Genomic DNA, 17,429 nt, shown 5'->3' on the forward strand with positions numbered 1-17,429 from the left:
GCAGCGACCGGTGCGGTTCGCTTCTTTGTTCGGGGCTTACTTAACGTTAAAACGCTTGATTGAGCCCATGAGTGGGCTTGGTCTAACGGCCAATAACAGCACTGGTTACTGCAGGTGGGCTACAGGTCACCGCTCGTGATCGAAAGCAGGCAAATGAGATTGTGCCCTTTGGGCGCTTAACGTTGTAGCAGCATATTTACCTGCCTAACCACCATGTCTAGACCTCGTGGAAGGCCATCGAGGGGATCATGCAAGGCTGTGTGGTCACTTCAACAGTCCTTCTCACCCTCCTGTTCAAACACTGGAGTGCATGAAACTGCTCTCATCAGTTTGCCAGGAGGGTGAGAAGAAACTTTATGCACACCTTCTGATGAGGTGAGTGAGACCTTCTCCGGATAAGCACCGTCAGACTTGATTGTGATATTCAACTGGTTACCTATGAGGCTAGATGTATCGAAGATGAACTGTACTATATGAACTAAGATTATGAATGATGGATGGATCGAAGATAATCAATTACATGCCGCAAGACCTTCCGCGCAGTAGAGTAAAGTGGGGCAAAAGTTCGAGTGGGGCAAGAGTTTCTTTTGAAGTTTTTGAGCTCAATTCAAATTATTTCTTTCGGGTATCAAGGTTGTTCGAAGCCTTTTTGAAAAAGAGTCTTTCACTCCAAAAATTATGAAAATTGATCAATATTTCGAAAAGTTATGACAAAATGTTGATTTTTGATCAAAAAATTGTTATATGCGATGGTCCTTCCAACGCATGGAATGGAATTTTAATAAAATCGAATTCGATATTTTATTTTGGGGGGTAACTAGGTATATTTTGAAGATACTTTAGCATGTATAACTTTTTGCAAAAAAGATTTGGAAATCATATTATACACATAGTGAGGCAAAAGTTCGAATTGTGGGGCAAGAGTTCGAGTCATGTGGCGACTTGAGATAAAAATTTCAAATTCTGCAAAACGTCTATATTATCTCTAAAAATAATGGAATTAGTGAGAAAATTCGATCAAAGTTGAAAAAAATGTTGTTTTATCTGAATTTGGCGGAAAACTACTAATTTTTGGTGTAGTAAATTTAACCCTGATTTGGGTAAAATCCAGATCGAACTTTAAAGTGTATTCCAGTTCCAACATCAAATATTAATTGGTTTCAGGTATACCTTTTATCAAAGTGTCAAAATAGTGTGCTACGGTTAGCGAAATTCCACAAACACAAGATTCGAACTTTTGCCCCAGTGGTGGGGCAAGAGTTCGAATAAGACACACACATACAAAAAGTATTGTAACTTAAAATTGAAAAGACATCCCAAGTAACAATTTTAATTTTATCAAAGTTTTTTAGCGATTCAAAAATCCTAAACATAAAACCATTGATGCCGACTTGAAAATGCTCTCGAGTTCTTGTATGCCTCAATAAGCCCACGTTCTGGCTAGTTGGCCCAGTCTTATTAGGGTCTACAGGACTTCGTATGCAAACCGGCTTAGGATTTCGGGTTGTATCATAGTTTTATCAATCTTCTAAATAAAACCATCTTCTGACTTGTCAAATAATTGTTTTGATTATTTTTCACTCTCAATGTTCGATCGTCAGAATAAATTATGCTTGGTTGTTTATCCAGCCATCAATTGGAAAGATGCAGATATGGAATTCAGATTTGTTTTCCTGTTTAACCCTTTCCTTCCCACGACTTTGAACGACTATTTCTATAGCAAAAAAGCGTTTCCAAAAAAGTGCTTGAACAAAAATTATTGCAAATAGGCCAAATTTTTCGAAATCAACGAAAAAAATTTTAGTTGTAAATCAATAGTATTTTGATTGTTTATCAATAGTTCAACTATTGAAACAAGTAGTTGGGAGTTGGGTTCGCCTAATGAGATTACAATCATATACCAAAAACGATTGCATCATATTCATCTACTTCCGTTTGTCTCGAGTTCGTCGAAAACTGATGGTGCTCTAGAGCAACCATGGGAAGTAGAGGGTTAATACGTGTCAGGAGACATGCCACGGAAAATTTGTGGTGAATGTGACTGTGATAATGACAAAAACTAAGTGCGCCACACAAACTATGCATAATTTGGCAGTTAAATGCATTTAATTTACTCGGCGGAATTGGGTGCAAAAAAGGTTTTTTCAACACAGCGGAGTTTAAAAGACATTATGCAAATTTTCTGACAAAATAAAATGACGGGAACGTGTTGTATGGTTTAATTTGATCTTAAGCTGTACGTGAAATCATAAAATTGAGTAATGATTTTTCTGTATTTACATAAATTATCCCGGCTAGGCGACATATTTTTCTGATAAAACTCTGTGTTCCTGATGATTCCTCCAATAGGGCTAACACTCCTGAGGTAGTCATAACTGAGCTCATGATAGAACTAGCGGTTTTATCACAGAATTTTTTTGGTTTATGTTACGGCCACGAAATCATTTGTTGGTTTTATGCATTGCCTCACAGTTTTGTGTATTTGTTTACAAAAAAAATCTCCCCGACAACAACCGCAAATGCAAGTTTTATTGAAATGGTATATAATAAGTGATAAAACCAATTCATGTCTACTTGCAAGTCTTTAATTGAAGATGTTTGTAGCAGAAGTTATATGATAGTTTTATGGAACGCCAAAGGTTCAAAGTAAAAAACTACCACATAAAACTAATTTAGAACAACTAGCTTTTTGATATGCTCGTTTAAAACCAGGATACAACATGAATAAACCTTCAAGGCATGCTGATTGTTACTTGGGATTTGGTGTAACTTTGTTCAGCAAAGTTTTAGCTGATGGATGGTAGAATCACCAGACGGTATTTATTCATTTATATCTGCTTTGGTTTTTTGAAAAATATTGAATTTTCAACTAGGGTCGAACTTTTGCCCCACCTTACTCTACTGGAGATACGTCGGTAATGTTTGCCTTACCCAAAACATGACTAAAATAAGATGATTTAATGGAGGAGAACGTGCCTCTGAAGCTGACCTAATGAAAATAAGATGATACGCTTCTTTTTACGATTTCAATATCATTCATCCTGACCGATCCGACTCGTATGCTGGTATGTTTCTAGAGATCGGAATAGCACCGCTCATTTTAAAGAGTTGTCGGAGAAAGATATATGGAAGCGACACTGGGGTTCTTAGCGTGGTAGTCATCTTATATGCGACGACATACCATAGGTTGCAAGTATGTCGTCGCATATAAGATGACTACCACGCTAAAAACCCCAGTGTCGCTTCCATATATCTTTCTCCGAGGACTTCGATAGTAATTACACACGTGTGTCACCTCACGCAAAATATGGCAGTCCTAGATATAGCCGACACTTCGAGCTAGAAATATCGCTTGAATGTACATGGAGCAGTGTTGTATAAGTTCATCTCATTTAATTGTAAAGCAACCAACAAATCTTTTCAGACAATTTTGCTTCTAGTCATGTTATGTTCGAAACAAATTCAGTCTATCAGGTCACCTATCAAATCAGAAACGATCGCTTTTCAATTGAATGAATTGTCACTCAAATAACTAGTTGTTTGGAACACGAAAAACTCGGAAAAATTCTTGCTGTCTAAATATGTCGAATGACGGATCAAATTTTACCGAACGTTGAACCACTGTTGGACTCACATCGGGAGTCACAACTTTTGGGTCAGTTGGATTGGTGAGAAAATATAAACGTGTCAATAATTCATTATTCCTGAACGGTTGGCTTTTCGGCCAGTATTATTAATAAGCGTGACGTCATCTACGACAAAAATTGTTTTGAATCTATGACCCGGCTATGGCTCAATTGTGCCGGTCATTAATTGCTGGGAAAGCTTGGATTGGAAACTCGACATGCGAAACTGCAGATCTTCCAATTTCATCAGGAGCACCCGTTTATTTGCAGATGTACTGAAGGGCCGCGAATTAGGTGTTGGTTGTAGCGGTACATGAGGTGATAAACGGGATCCATGCGTGAACGTTTAAAGTTAATCATATCGTTTATCAGAGCTGCAGCAAAACACGCGATATGGGCACAGATATCATCGTTAGGTTGGTGGTCGATCAATGAAAGAATGTGCAGGTTGAGACCCAAGGGCCGATTCTTCAACTTCACCATAATCAACCTGCACAGCCCACATTCAGTATGTACGGATGATGACAAGGACGCATCCTACGCGCTGCTTTGACGCGAGTATAACCCCTATCTAAGACACGTCATGAAGATCATCATAGGATCAAGACGAACGGAAACAGCCTACGACCAATTGATTTCTGCGCCTCAGAACATGGCCATTTGAAATACTTTCTTCCAAGGGAGACTATCCTTATCGTTACACCTGGAGTTCACCACAGCAGACAGAATTTCAAATCGACCACGTGCTGATCAATGAACGGCACTTCTCCGACATGAAACCTAACGTGGTGCTAACATCGACTTTGACCACTGCCTGGTGATAGTCTTATTTTCCGTATGGATGCCTTCAAGCAAGCTTTTGTATTCAGCATCTTTTCGCTGATATTTGGCAGTACTATTGCTACGATGATTACACTAGTTTACAGCATTTTTGAACTCGGTAAGCTGATGATCATTTTTGGTGTAGAATCATGCCCTGAGTTCGAAAACGCGAAAGAAAAAAATTACAGTAGAGCGAAAAATTTTTCGACTTTCCATACAAGGTTGATGATTTGAAATCGATTTTTGTTCTATTTTTAAGCAAAGTCGCTAACTTCAAACATCTCATTCTCCGTAATCAATGCTCCGATTGAGCTGAAATTTTTACTGTAACTCGCCTACATATGATATGTCAAATAAACGTCGAGAAAGAATTTTTAAGTTAGTTTTTTCTTATTGAAAAAAATACATTTCTTCAAAAAATTTTGGAAATTTTGCTAAAATTTAAGAAGATTGTCCCTAAAACTCACCAATATCTTGAATTTCATCAATCTGACGCAAAACCTGTATTCATATGATCGAATGGTATTGTATTTAGCCTTTCATTTATGGAAAAAGATTTAAAATTGGTAGAACAAAACGCAATATATTTGAATTTTAGTAAATTACATATTTTGAAAAGTTGCAAAACTCGATATTGAGCTAAAACTCAAAAACTGTTCTACTTAAAATTTTTTGAAGGTCGATTTCGAAATAGCATAGCATAGCCGACCGTACACATCCTGGGGTGGCTGTCGATAGAGAAGTTTAATGCGCCAGAAAAGTTGCCTGGGACTTGACAAACCTTTCATTTAACGAACTCTTGACACCTGGCCAGGTCCTTACGATCAGCGGGGATGGGGAGGAAATGTTGATTAGATATCTACTCAGAATATGTCCAAGAACTTGGCCCACTTCATAGATATCTGGAGTTGGAAATTGGATAGGGTTTAATGGGGTGCTTTCCTTGGCGAAAAAGCGTACGAGAAATTGTCATGGTTTAATCATTTACCTGGTTACCACTGGAAAAGTAAAAATAAGTATTAATCAAGTCGCACAAATTTCATAGGTAGTACAGCCATAGACCACAGTTGTAAGGATTGCCTTCTTCCCGTCGGATACCAAAACACAAAGATTGGAGACTTCTCTCTGACTTCTCAACAAGACTGACGCAATCCTCCAACAGTCTAGAGTTGTCCTGGCCTTGTTATTGCGACTGCTGAAGAATATGAAAGGATGGTTAGACACCTAAAGAAAGATGTAGAAAGTTATGCGACCTCTCAGGCCTAGGTGTCAAGGGGATATGGGTGTTGTTCTAGGTGTTGTTAGTTGAAGGGTACTCCAAAGGATGCGGTTGGTCAACGTTCAGGTACACCATTATTAGACTGCTCCGAAATAGTTATCTGCCCAATACGTCTTGGTTTCCTCGTCATCTTAATGGCATTTATCCAAGCATTTATCTGTATTATTTGATTTTTCGGTTGAGAGTCTGAAATATTACATAATATTAACATTGACGCCGAATCACTAATATGTAGCTTACCCGGGTAGAGCTTAATGGCAAAACAATGGCAAATTTTACTATTAAAACAGAATGTTTGAATGGCAAAATGTGTTATTTGTTTGTTTGAAATAAGAGTTAAAATAACAAAAATAATAACAAAATTTTGGTAGCAGAAAAACATAAAAATAACTTATTTTGCAATTGTAATAACAAAGTAATGGTAAAGCATGCGGATGAAATTGAAGAACAAAATAAGTTATTATTGAGATATTGATAACAAAATAAGACCCAAATTGACTGTTATCGGTGAATAACAAAATATGATATTCTTGAGTTATTGATAACGGAATAAGAACAAATTTAGCTGTTTATGTGGCGATCAAAATAATGGTAGGTAGGTTGAAATTAGTCTATGGTTTAGTTGTTCAAATTCAATTTTAAAATAATGGTAGATTCAGTTATTATTTCAAAGTAGCAGAAGAAAGGTAAAATGAGCTATTTCTTTTTTTATCTTCAATAAAATTAAAGTTCATCAATCAATGTAAAAACAGTTTTATTTAATGGAAACTAAAAACTCAAAACGAAAAAATCCGGATTTGTTTACTTTTGCGAGATACGTCGAATTGAAAAGTTATGCTTGAAATATACAATATAATAGTTAATGGTATATTAAGAGTAAAATATTTTATGGTGCCCAATGTTTATAAATAATTTCTCACAATATCAAAATAATGGCAAATTTAGCTAGGAATGTAAATTATGTTATTGTTTTGATATTTTATACAATTCATTATAAAAGGTGCTAAATTGCAAGTTTTACCATGATAGTAATTTTTGTTATTGATGTGTTATTTTGCATTATTCATGAATAACATATCAATGACAAGATTTGCTATGATTGTATATTTTGCTATTGATTTGCCATTTTAAGTTTTTCATAATAACAGAAGAATGGCAAAACGAGATATGATGTCAAAACCAGTTATTATTTTATCCTTTGTTTGCCATTAGCCTCTACCCGGGATACGCTCGCCACAGTTACAAATTTTTACAATATAATTTGTATCATACAATAAATTTACCTGAATCCTGCTGAAATAAAATATTGATTAGCAGCAAAATTGAGACAAAAATCTATATATATAAAAATGAATTTCCGTCTGTCTATTTGTCTGTCTGTCTGTCTGTCTGTCTGTCTGTCTGACCGCTATGCATTCGGAAACTACTGAACCGATCGGCGTGAAACTTTGTATGTGGGTACTTTTGGGGCCGGGGAAGGTTCTTAGCATAGTGTGAGATCCCTCCCCCCACTGGAAAGGGGGGCTTCCATACAAATGAACCCGAAATGAGCCTTGGGAGAAGTTCAACTCGGTCGCAAACAAAACTAATCTAGAGTGCGGCGCTGCGATGATTGCCAATTGCGTATTTGAAAGGGCTGAAACGAATCCACAAGTTACCTATCACTGCCTTTCCGGCTCAAGACACTCTTTCGCGAAAAAAAAAACTACACAAATCATTCACTTTTCTCGAATTATTTTTTAGATGCCCTATTTTGTGACGTGTGCGTGGTCGGTTTAAGCAGGCACAGCGACTCCAGTCGAGCTGCGCGGCCGGAAACCTCACCGGACGGCAAGGCGAGCGGTGTGTGGGCCTGTACTTGGCCGACGGGCCGACAGGCGTTGCTGGAAGGGAGATGCTGGAGTCTTCCCTCTTTGGCGCAATCGGCAGGCCGTAGCATCGCCACCTTGGTCGCCCCCCCGGCAGAGAGGGGAAATCTCCTTTTCGTGATGGGCTTTTGTCCGAGATGATCCTTCTTGGAAAATCCTTTATGGTAAGGCACGGGAACCGATCCTTGTTCCGCGGGCCAAGCTATGTGCTGGACGGTGGAACCAAATTCAGGTCCAATAAAAGAAGTCCAATTGGACGCTCTAAAGAACAGTGCAGTCCTACAAAAGACAAGAGAAGGGAGGGGGAGAGAGAGGGGAGAGTATTGGATGGGGTTTGTCCGAGTGTTAAATCTGATTATCACTGCACTGGCTTAAACATCTCTTTGTACATGGACGCCTTATTGCAAAAGCTGCCTAATTTGGGCGAAGGCCGCCATAATTTTGTAATCTCCAATTCCATTTTTTAATGCAATCTCTAAGCCAGCAAAGTTTCTATTTTGGTAACGGCAACACACAGCGGTACTTGACCCATTCACTCTGTGGTACAAGAAACGTAAAAAGTCTGACAAACAACATAAAAGGCAAAACAAAAACCCACAATCCTGTAACCCAACGGATACAGGGAAAAATAGGTTCTAGGACTATTTGGGCAGGGGGGCCTATTTTGGGCATATGCTGTTATAACTCAGACAATTTCAAACAAATTGACTTGAATTTTTGTACATGGCTAGATACTATACGTATCTCACCGTGTCCCAAAAATCAAGTCAATTGGTTCAAAATTGTTTGAGTTATAGCATCAAGTGCCTAAAATAGGTCCTCCTTCCGAAATGGTCACAGACCCTAATGTTTGCCGGTTCAGTATAACCCTTATGGATTCGGAAACTATTGGCCTGATTGACGGGAAAATTTGCATGCAAGATTTTTTTGGGACGGGGAAGGTTCTTAGCATGGTCTGAAACCTCTCCCCCTCTGAAAAGAGGAGCTCCCATACAACTGCATAACTTGAGAACCATTCAAACAATTGGAACCAAATTTGGCATGAGGAGGATTCAAAAGTTAAAGAATGTTTTTGCGGTAGTGTGAGACCCCTCCACCCTTTGAAAAGGGGGGTTCACATACACATGAAACGGAATTTTCTGCATAATTGAGAACTAATAAAAAAAATAGAACCAAATTTGGAATGTGGAGGACTCAGAAGGTGAGGAATGTTTTTATGGTGGTGTAAGACCCCTCCCCTTCTCGGAAAGAAGTGCTGCCGCACAAATCAAACGGATTTTTTGTAAACTCAAGATTCAATCAAACAAATGGAACCAAATTTGGCATGTGAAAGTTGTAGTAGGAAAGACCCATCCCTCCATTGTATAAAGGAGCTTTGTATAATTGCTGCTCATTTCTACAGCTATGTTACATATTTTTTAGCGACAACACAATTACAGCGGTACATGACCCTTTCACTTCTGTTATTTTTTCCTAATGTTTTTACACAAGAAACGCGATGGGTTGGACACTCAACATAAAATAAAAAACAAAAACCAACAATTAGTAACCCAACGGTTACCAAGAGGAATGACGTATGCTTTTCTAACCGGAAAACCCGCATTTGTCCATTCCCAACCATCGAAAACCGCAGTTAACTGGGCAGCATAGCAGTTAGACGCGGTTAACGACGGTTAATGTAGAATTTTCCGATGAGCAAAGGAAGTGTTATTCCTCCTGACGGTTACAGAGCAAAGGAAACTATATTTAACATATAGAGGTTTTTGAAGGCTGGAAACGTCAATAATATTGTGAGTTCTCTTCCATCTATGAAAACGGAAAGGACCATGAGGCCGACAAACGTCATGGAGTTGAATGAACAATATTCCAAATGAAAATTAGGCAGCATGGAAATTGAACCAAAATTCCATCAGGCAGAATGATCATCATTCCGGCATTGTCACACAGGTACTTCCCGATACTTATGCTTCTCACTCTATCTGAGATTTTTTATTCTTACAATAATATGCTGTTCTTTCAAGTCACATTGATAAATAGTTGATTTGAGATTTCTTCTTTTAAAAATAAGTAATTCTATCGCATTACATTCTGGGGCATTCTAGAAAGAAAAGATCAACAAAAGATAAAATTTAAACAGACAACTGAACTGTTTCCCAGATAATAAGCATGTACTGATAAAAGTTTGAATTTCTTCTTAGTCAAACATGTGTAGGTTTGTGAAGACCAGAAATGTTTCTATGGTGGTGAGTAAAGGTAGAGGCTCTCATACAGATAAAACAAAACTCACTACTCAAAAATAAATCAAGCAAGCATTACAAAATATGGCATGTGAAGGGTTTTGAAGACAAGGAATGTTTCAAAAGTTGGGGGTCTGCGACCCCTCCTTCATCTGGGAGCAACACTCCAAAATATTAATGAAAAAGAATGCAGAGAATGTCAGCATAATATGTGCAAAATAATCTAAATTTGGCAAGTGGACATTTTTAAGGCGTAGGATGTCTATGATATTGTGAGCCCTTCCAGAGAGTGGAGAGGGTTTTCATGCAAATAAAATATATTTTTTTGCTTAACTAGAAAAAATAGTACGTTCGACCGTTAATAGGCCGAAGTTCATAGAGCTGAATGAAGAATAGCCCGAATGGACATTAGGCCGAAAGTTCATTGAATCCACAGGCATAATGAACACCAAGCCCTCTTTGTCACGCAGGTTGTACTTCATGCTGCATATAATGCTCACTACATCAGAGATTTTTCCTTCTTTTAGAAATAAGCTGTTCTTTCAAGTGGTACTATTAAATTTTCCTTATGGATCAACTGCTAAAATTTACAACATAGGGTAGCGAACCACTTGGGCAGCGGCCGGTAGTTGGGGCACTCTTCGCTATAACTCAGTCAATTCCAAACCAATTGACTTGAAAACACAATTTTTGAATTGTTCAATTTGTTCTCAGGGTGAGAACATTAACATTAAGAAAAATAACAAAAACATTATAAAAACTGAGAAATTATCATAAGTTCTATGAGAACAGAAGATATTCAAAACCAGAACTAAACCATCTAAAGTGTCGTAGTGAAAAATCCACAATTGAAATGGGGCAATACAAAGTTTGCCGGGTCAGCTAGTATTACATAAACATCAAAAAAGTGCATCAAACTTTGATCTTGGAATATTTGTAAACTACTGCCTGATTACTTTAGGCAGGAAAATTTCAAGATCAAAATTTGATTTGGTAGATCTTACGCCGCAACGCACCATTCTGAGGTGATCTACCCACGTTACGGGAATTTTGAAGGTCGATTTCGAAATCAGCACTAAATTGTGCTCCAAAAATTTTGGTCGTTGACAGAAGTTCACGACTTTCGTTTTATTTTGTAAACTTGTGTTACATCATCTGAAGTAGCTTAAACATTAATTTGAGATGCTTTAGTTTAATGGATTTACCTAAGTAACAGTACACCTAAGCAGGGCTGAAATTCTCATCAAAGTGTAAAAACGCAGTGAGCCACTGGCTGCGCGCGTTCAATACAAACGAATGTGCTGTGTACGGATGCTCATTCTCACGGATCTTTTGCTCTTTGAGGCGCACTGCGTTTTGGCGCAGTGCGTAGTGTATCTGTTTCACGCAAAGAGTAAAGGACACATGATGCACGCATACTCATTGCGCTGCTCATTGTGCAGTTGGTATGACAGAAATCACAGATAAACGAACGTAACACTGACGAAAATTTCTTCCTTTATATCTCAGGATCCTGATAACTTACAGAGTTGGTGTTTTCGTCATAATTATTAGACTGGTCAAGGACCTACTGGTAATGGGTAGTTTGATTCGAAATTCTTCCATTAGGCGACGCTAGTGATCGAACAAATTTTATATTTCATATATCTCAGGACTCTGATCACTTAGAAAGATGGTGTCTTCGACATTGATGTTTGGTAGGTCAAGGGCTTACAGTTCATGGACAATATGTTTCGAAAGTTTGCCACTAGACGGCGCTAGTTACACATTTGCAAGATCATGCAAATGATTGATTTTATTCATTAAGCATTCAATATGCTGTAATTTTGTTTTCTTTGAACATTTTCAAGTCAAGTCAAATGTTTCACAAAGACCAATATTTTAGCCGTAAATGTGCAAAATTTCATTTCATTCGGTTCACTAAATTCTGAGATATAGCAGTTTAATGAAAAATACTCAAATATGAATCATTTAACTAGAATCGCTCTAACTTCATGTAAAATTATCCAATCAAGCCCAAATTTGTACCATTTAGAGCTAACTAGTTGTGCAATAAGCGATAAAAATTTGAGAATTTTTGGTGCACTTAATAAAAAGTTACAGCTTGCTGAATATTTTTGCGATAAATAATTAAAGTTGCATGCTTTTACTCATTTTCAACTAGCGCCACCTAGTGGTAGAAAATTGAAACAATTTACCAATCAACAGAAAGGCCTTAACCAACCAAACAACATTGCCGAAGACACCATCTTTCTAAGTGATCAGAGTCCTGAGATATATGAAATATAAAATTTGTTTGACCTCTAGCACCACCTAGTGGTGGAATACTGAATCAAACGATCCATAGCTTTTAGGCCCTTGATCAGCCTAACAACTTTACCGAAAACATCAATTCTCAAAGTAATCAAGATCCTGACAAATATAGGAAGCAAATTTCGACAGTGTTACGTCTGTTTGTCTCTGATTTCACTTCGTTTCGCCTCACTTATTTTTTTTTTGTTTTTATTTTTGTGTATTTTAACTAGTTTCTAATTCTACACTCTTCACTTATTGTCAATTTACTTTCACACTCTTCCACAGTGAGCAGAACAAATAACGCAGTGTGTAATGGCAAACTGCTCTCTGCGTGTGAGTTTGCTCACTGCGTTCTTTTTATTTCTCATTGCGTAGCCACCTGCTCTTTGCGCTTTGCGTTTGGAAACTGCGCATTGCGCGCAGTGAGTGAGGAAATGCCAGCCCTGCACCTAAGTACAGTTAGTTAACATAAAATTACACCTAACCTAACTCTGCATGAGCAGAATTTGTCATGAGTTGACTGATTGGCATGTGTCAGATGAGGAGTCCCTATTTGACCTTCTTAGCACTTTTGAGTGTTCCTTCGCAAACTTTGCGTATTCAGGCGTCCCTGCTCAACAAACTGGGGAACCTGTACTAGTTGGTTGCGACCACATTTTATAGATAACTCGCTTCCATTGGTTTTGTTACTACAACGCACAATAGTCCAGATTTGAAAATACCTGGCAAAAATTTCTAAATCATAGTAGTGTGGTAGTTTTGGCTCATATGAATATATTAGAACATGATTTAGCGCCCAATTTCGTTTTAAAGGCATTTTCATTTTTTGTCGATTTCTTCGAGCAAAATCCGAACAAAATTGATGTTTTTCATACAATTTTACTATACACGTATCATCCTGACGCTATTGTTTTGGCAGCTCTTGGCAGTTGCATTTTTCTTTAACCGATTCTGCATACATAAACGAGCATTTGAACGGAATCTCCCCGCGGGGAGTAGCGGGGAGCGATTGGTAAGACACTTTGAAGTCGAACTGTACGAATTTCTCGTACTAATGATATGTAATGTCAATTTTGTAGTCAAAAGTGATATTTTCATCTCTTGCTCCATTGCAGATGTCTGATATACACAAGAACTCATAAATAAACTTTTGAAAGCAATTATATTACTTGTATCAATAGACTTTTCTAGTGGTTGAACTTGTTTATGTTCTTTATAAAAAAATTCAGCACTTTTTCCATCAGCAGCTATTTAGTGCTGTAACAAGATACAAATTCGATATTTCCAAATTTTTTAAATGCCAGTTAGTGCTCCTGGTATTATTGATGAATGCTCAATATACGGTTTCCCATATAAGACATGTTCAAAAATTAAGTTTCTGCCAGCTTTTCTCAAAATTGGACCTCTGTGCAACGCCCTCCATTGTTGTATACCATAACTATTGCTTTGATAGAAGCTTGTCCTCTGCGGTCTATGCGGACCGCAAGAGATATTCCTGAATGGAACTCTGGTCTGTTCAAGTTCAAAATATCTTCGGATAAACCATTCTTTCGTATAGTTGCGAATCTCTAGCTTCCGCCCGAATCGACTTAGCGGGCACTAAAAAGCTCTGCTTACTTCGAATCTCCAGGAGCAAATGGGGTTATGCCCTATTTTTTTTCTCCAGAGGGATTTGAGTATTTCAAACATGTTTTGAAGTCTCGTAATTTTATATTGGATATTTTCATGGCGTGAAATTACTCCATAGTTTTATCCCGAAAGGGTGAGTGCGTTGTATAAAGAAGGAATGTGTTCCAGATTTATCTGGTTACCTCGTTTTTTTCTGAAATGCTTGAAGCGGATTTTCACATCTGTGATGTTCGTCTGGCTAACATGCCTATTCATGTGAACTCACATGCCTCCCAATTTGGGATGTCCACAGTGACTCTTTTACACAAAGTTGTATACGTTTTCAAGAAAGTACTCGCTCAAACTTAGTTTTTGCTTGGGTGATTTCTTGAATATTGAGGATACTTTCGATGACGGGGCTTTCAATGTCATATTAAAAGTCGTATGACGCCACAAGCTACCTCAAATGAGCTACAAGCTCTCTTTACGCTTATGCGTTTTACAATGTCCTTTTCAGGGCACTGATTAAACCTGTTGTGGTATGGGCTATGAGCTCTCGTTGCGCTTATGCGTTCATTCCCTCTTCCTATTTAATCACCTTCCCGTTTCCTAATCACCATCTCTTGTCCCATTCTCCCTCAGGTAAATGTTGAAATAGGCTTATATGTATGGCGATGGTAAAAATTTCTTGAATGGAGGATAACGTGCCTCTGGAGCCGGCTTTTTGATACCTGATACCAGGATCTGAGAAATGGAACAACTACTGGAAAAGTGGAAGGAAGGGGTAATTTGCCCTATCAACTAGAAGGGTAACAAGTTAGAGTGTGAGAACTTCCGAGCGATTACCATTCTGAATACCGCCTAAAAAGTGCTACCATCTTTCGTCAAAAACTGACACCTATCGAAGTTTGTATGATTGGCAAACGCAATGAGGTTAGAAGGCCGGCTGCAGAGGCACGTTATCCTCCATTTGACGAATTTCGCACCAACTCGTCTTCGGAGTTGGCAGCACCCCCTCAGAATGTTATGAAATATTGTAGGTTTCAAGACTTTACCTTTTCAAGCAACTTTGCGTATTTTGTTTTTTTCAAAATTAACCTAGACTAACATTTAAAAAGAGTCAAAGTTCTTTAACCGTTTTTTTTTTCACAAAAAATAACTCGAATATGATAAGATGTACAAAAAAGTGATGTATGGGTGACATTTAGAGAATTGTCCAAGCTTTCATGAAAAAATATTTAAAAAATTCTAAATACATTTTTACACGCTAAAAAATATATTTTTAAAATTAAAAGTCAATTTACAGAAAATGCCCACTTTTTTATGTTTTGAAATTTTTTTCCAAGAAAGTCCATATTGTTGCCTAACTTTCCTCCATACATCACAAGATGGGCACTTTTAAGGAAAAAAAGTTTTTCTAACAAAAACTTTTTCATGTTAGTTTTTTTAGCGTGTTGCGCATTAGCCGTTTTTTTCACAAAAAATATAACTCGAATATGATAAGTTGTACAAAAGAGTGATGTATGGGGGAATTTTAGGGAATTGTCCAAGCTTTCAAGAAAACATATTTAAAAAATATAAAAAAATGTTTTACACGCTAAAAAATATCTTTTCAAAATTAAAAGTCAATTTACAGAAAAAGCCCACTTTTTTATGTTTTGATTTTTTTTCCCAAGAAAGACAATATAGTTGCCTAACTTTCCTCCATACATCACAAGATGGGCATTTTTAAGGAAAAAAAAATTCTAAAAAAAACTTTTTATTTTTTATTTTATTTTTTTTTGCGTGTTGTGCATTAACTCGTACAGTAATGTATCCAGAATCCTAATGACAATCCATTAAAACTTAATGGGCTCAACTACTTTTTTAATATCTTAACGTGCTTGACATTGAAAACGTGCTTGATATTGGAAAGAGCTCAAGACAAATTTGCTTTTAGGGTTTTATATCAATGAAAACGCTTGTGTATTGATGAAATATGTACATATGTATATGTGTATTCAATTATTTTCTTTTCTACAATATATACATCCTTCTTTTATACATTCTATTGTAACGTTTTTTGAATATTAGATCTTTAGTCTATCTGAAACAAAGTAAACTTTTTTGGATTATCTTTTGAATTCGAAAACTTCTTCGCTTCAATTTGATTTTCAGAAATTGGCACTAATGAATGAAATTTTTGTGTACCAGGTATTGTTTTTACGTGACTGTATGTGTATAGTTCTTCAAGTTCATCCGTCATTTTTGCATATTGTTCATTTGAAATAAAGCAGAAATTCAATTTTGTTATATGTATATCTAACTGTTTAACTGCCCAGTCATACAGTTCTCGAGGAGTTGTGATTGTGTTTCCATAATCTCGAGCAAGACTTGCTCGTTTTGCCATTCGCTTGAGAGTACCTCCAACAGCGTCACATGGACCTTTGCCATGTGAAGTTGCGAAGAAGTGCCATTCTGCTTCCAATCCATAATTGGACCGAAAACTGCACAAACTGGCAAATTTTTTTTTGTTCTTATAATGAGCTGCTGCTCCATCTACTTTCAAATTTTTGAGAAATCAATCGATTGTTTAATGAAATCCAGCAGTTTTGATATAAATAACTGAACTGCTGTTGTATCGTGTGTAAGTACTTCAGATATTATTATAAAGCTCAAGTTTTCCAACTTATTTTCTTTTCTGTAGTACACTTCAAAGGGGTGAATGGTAGCTTGAGAATTATTCCAATGGTAACCTTGAGCTGAATTTTGAATGATAAATGAATAATTTTCTGAAAAGTCACAAATTGTTAATACTTCACCCTGTTTAAGAGATTCTTTTTTATCCCGCAAAAATGAGGATTGTTCTTTATAAATGAAATCATGAGTTATAAGATTATCAACTTTTTCTACAAAATACGGAACAAACTCGTCTATAGTCTTAGTAATAGTTTCCAAATTACATCGATCAGTGGTTAGCCATTGTTGAAATAAAACCGATTCTTTATCATTCGCTTCTAATAATGATGTTAGTTCACTGGTTCTAGGCACACAATAATACAATTTCAGCAAACAGAATGCTGTTTTAAGCATTCAGATATCAAAACAAGCTGAGAAACAGGTTCTATTCCAGTTGGGATGTAACGCCAAGAAAAAGAAGGCACCCAATCAAACAAAGTTGTAATGCCCATTGAGTGTTATTAAATGGGTATAAGGATTCTTGATACATCCTGCACGAGTTAATGCGCAACACGCTAAAAAAAATAACATGAAAAAGTTTTTGTTAGAAAAACTTTTTTTCCTTAAAAGTGCCCATCTTGTGATGTATGGAGGAAAGCAGAGATGGCATTTCACCGTAGCGATTCACTGCGGTGTCAGTTTATCGACCACACTGGGGATAGGAACATTTTTCACCACACCAAGAAGCCAGTTTCTCTTGTTTTGGGTGGTAGGTAGACCAAGCGCTAGTGCGTGCTCTTGCTCGTCCGCCTTGGATCGAGTGTGGCTCACTCTTTCGCGCGCATCGCTCTCCGGCGCTCTCCCGTGTTTTCACCCAGCAGTCACCGAATTATCACCATGGTGTCGCCGGGGCGAGAACTCTCCGGCGTTTCACCGCAGCGCGCACTCTGGCGCAAAAACCTCACTGGAGCGCGCACCCGGGTGATTTTTTACACTTTCACCGAAGAGAATTTGAAATCGCTCTCGCCGCACTGTT

The 17,429-nt window shown here is 37.4% G+C and overlaps 1 protein-coding gene and 1 long non-coding RNA gene across 4 annotated transcripts in view; both read left to right on the forward strand.

Moving 5' to 3' along the window:
- The window catches only part of LOC109424052 (CDC42 small effector protein homolog), a 170,228-nt gene that overhangs the window by 33,754 nt on the left and 119,045 nt on the right, over nt 1-17,429 (forward strand). The gene's annotated exons all lie outside the window — the stretch shown is intronic.
- On the forward strand, nt 542-17,336 carry LOC134289883 (uncharacterized). Its single transcript, XR_009998731.1, has 2 exons — nt 542-633; nt 17,052-17,336. It is a non-coding gene; the product is annotated as an uncharacterized LOC134289883 (long non-coding RNA).

Source organism: Aedes albopictus, chromosome 3 (assembly GCF_035046485.1).
Source record: "Aedes albopictus strain Foshan chromosome 3, AalbF5, whole genome shotgun sequence".
NCBI lineage: Eukaryota > Metazoa > Arthropoda > Insecta > Diptera > Culicidae > Aedes > Aedes albopictus.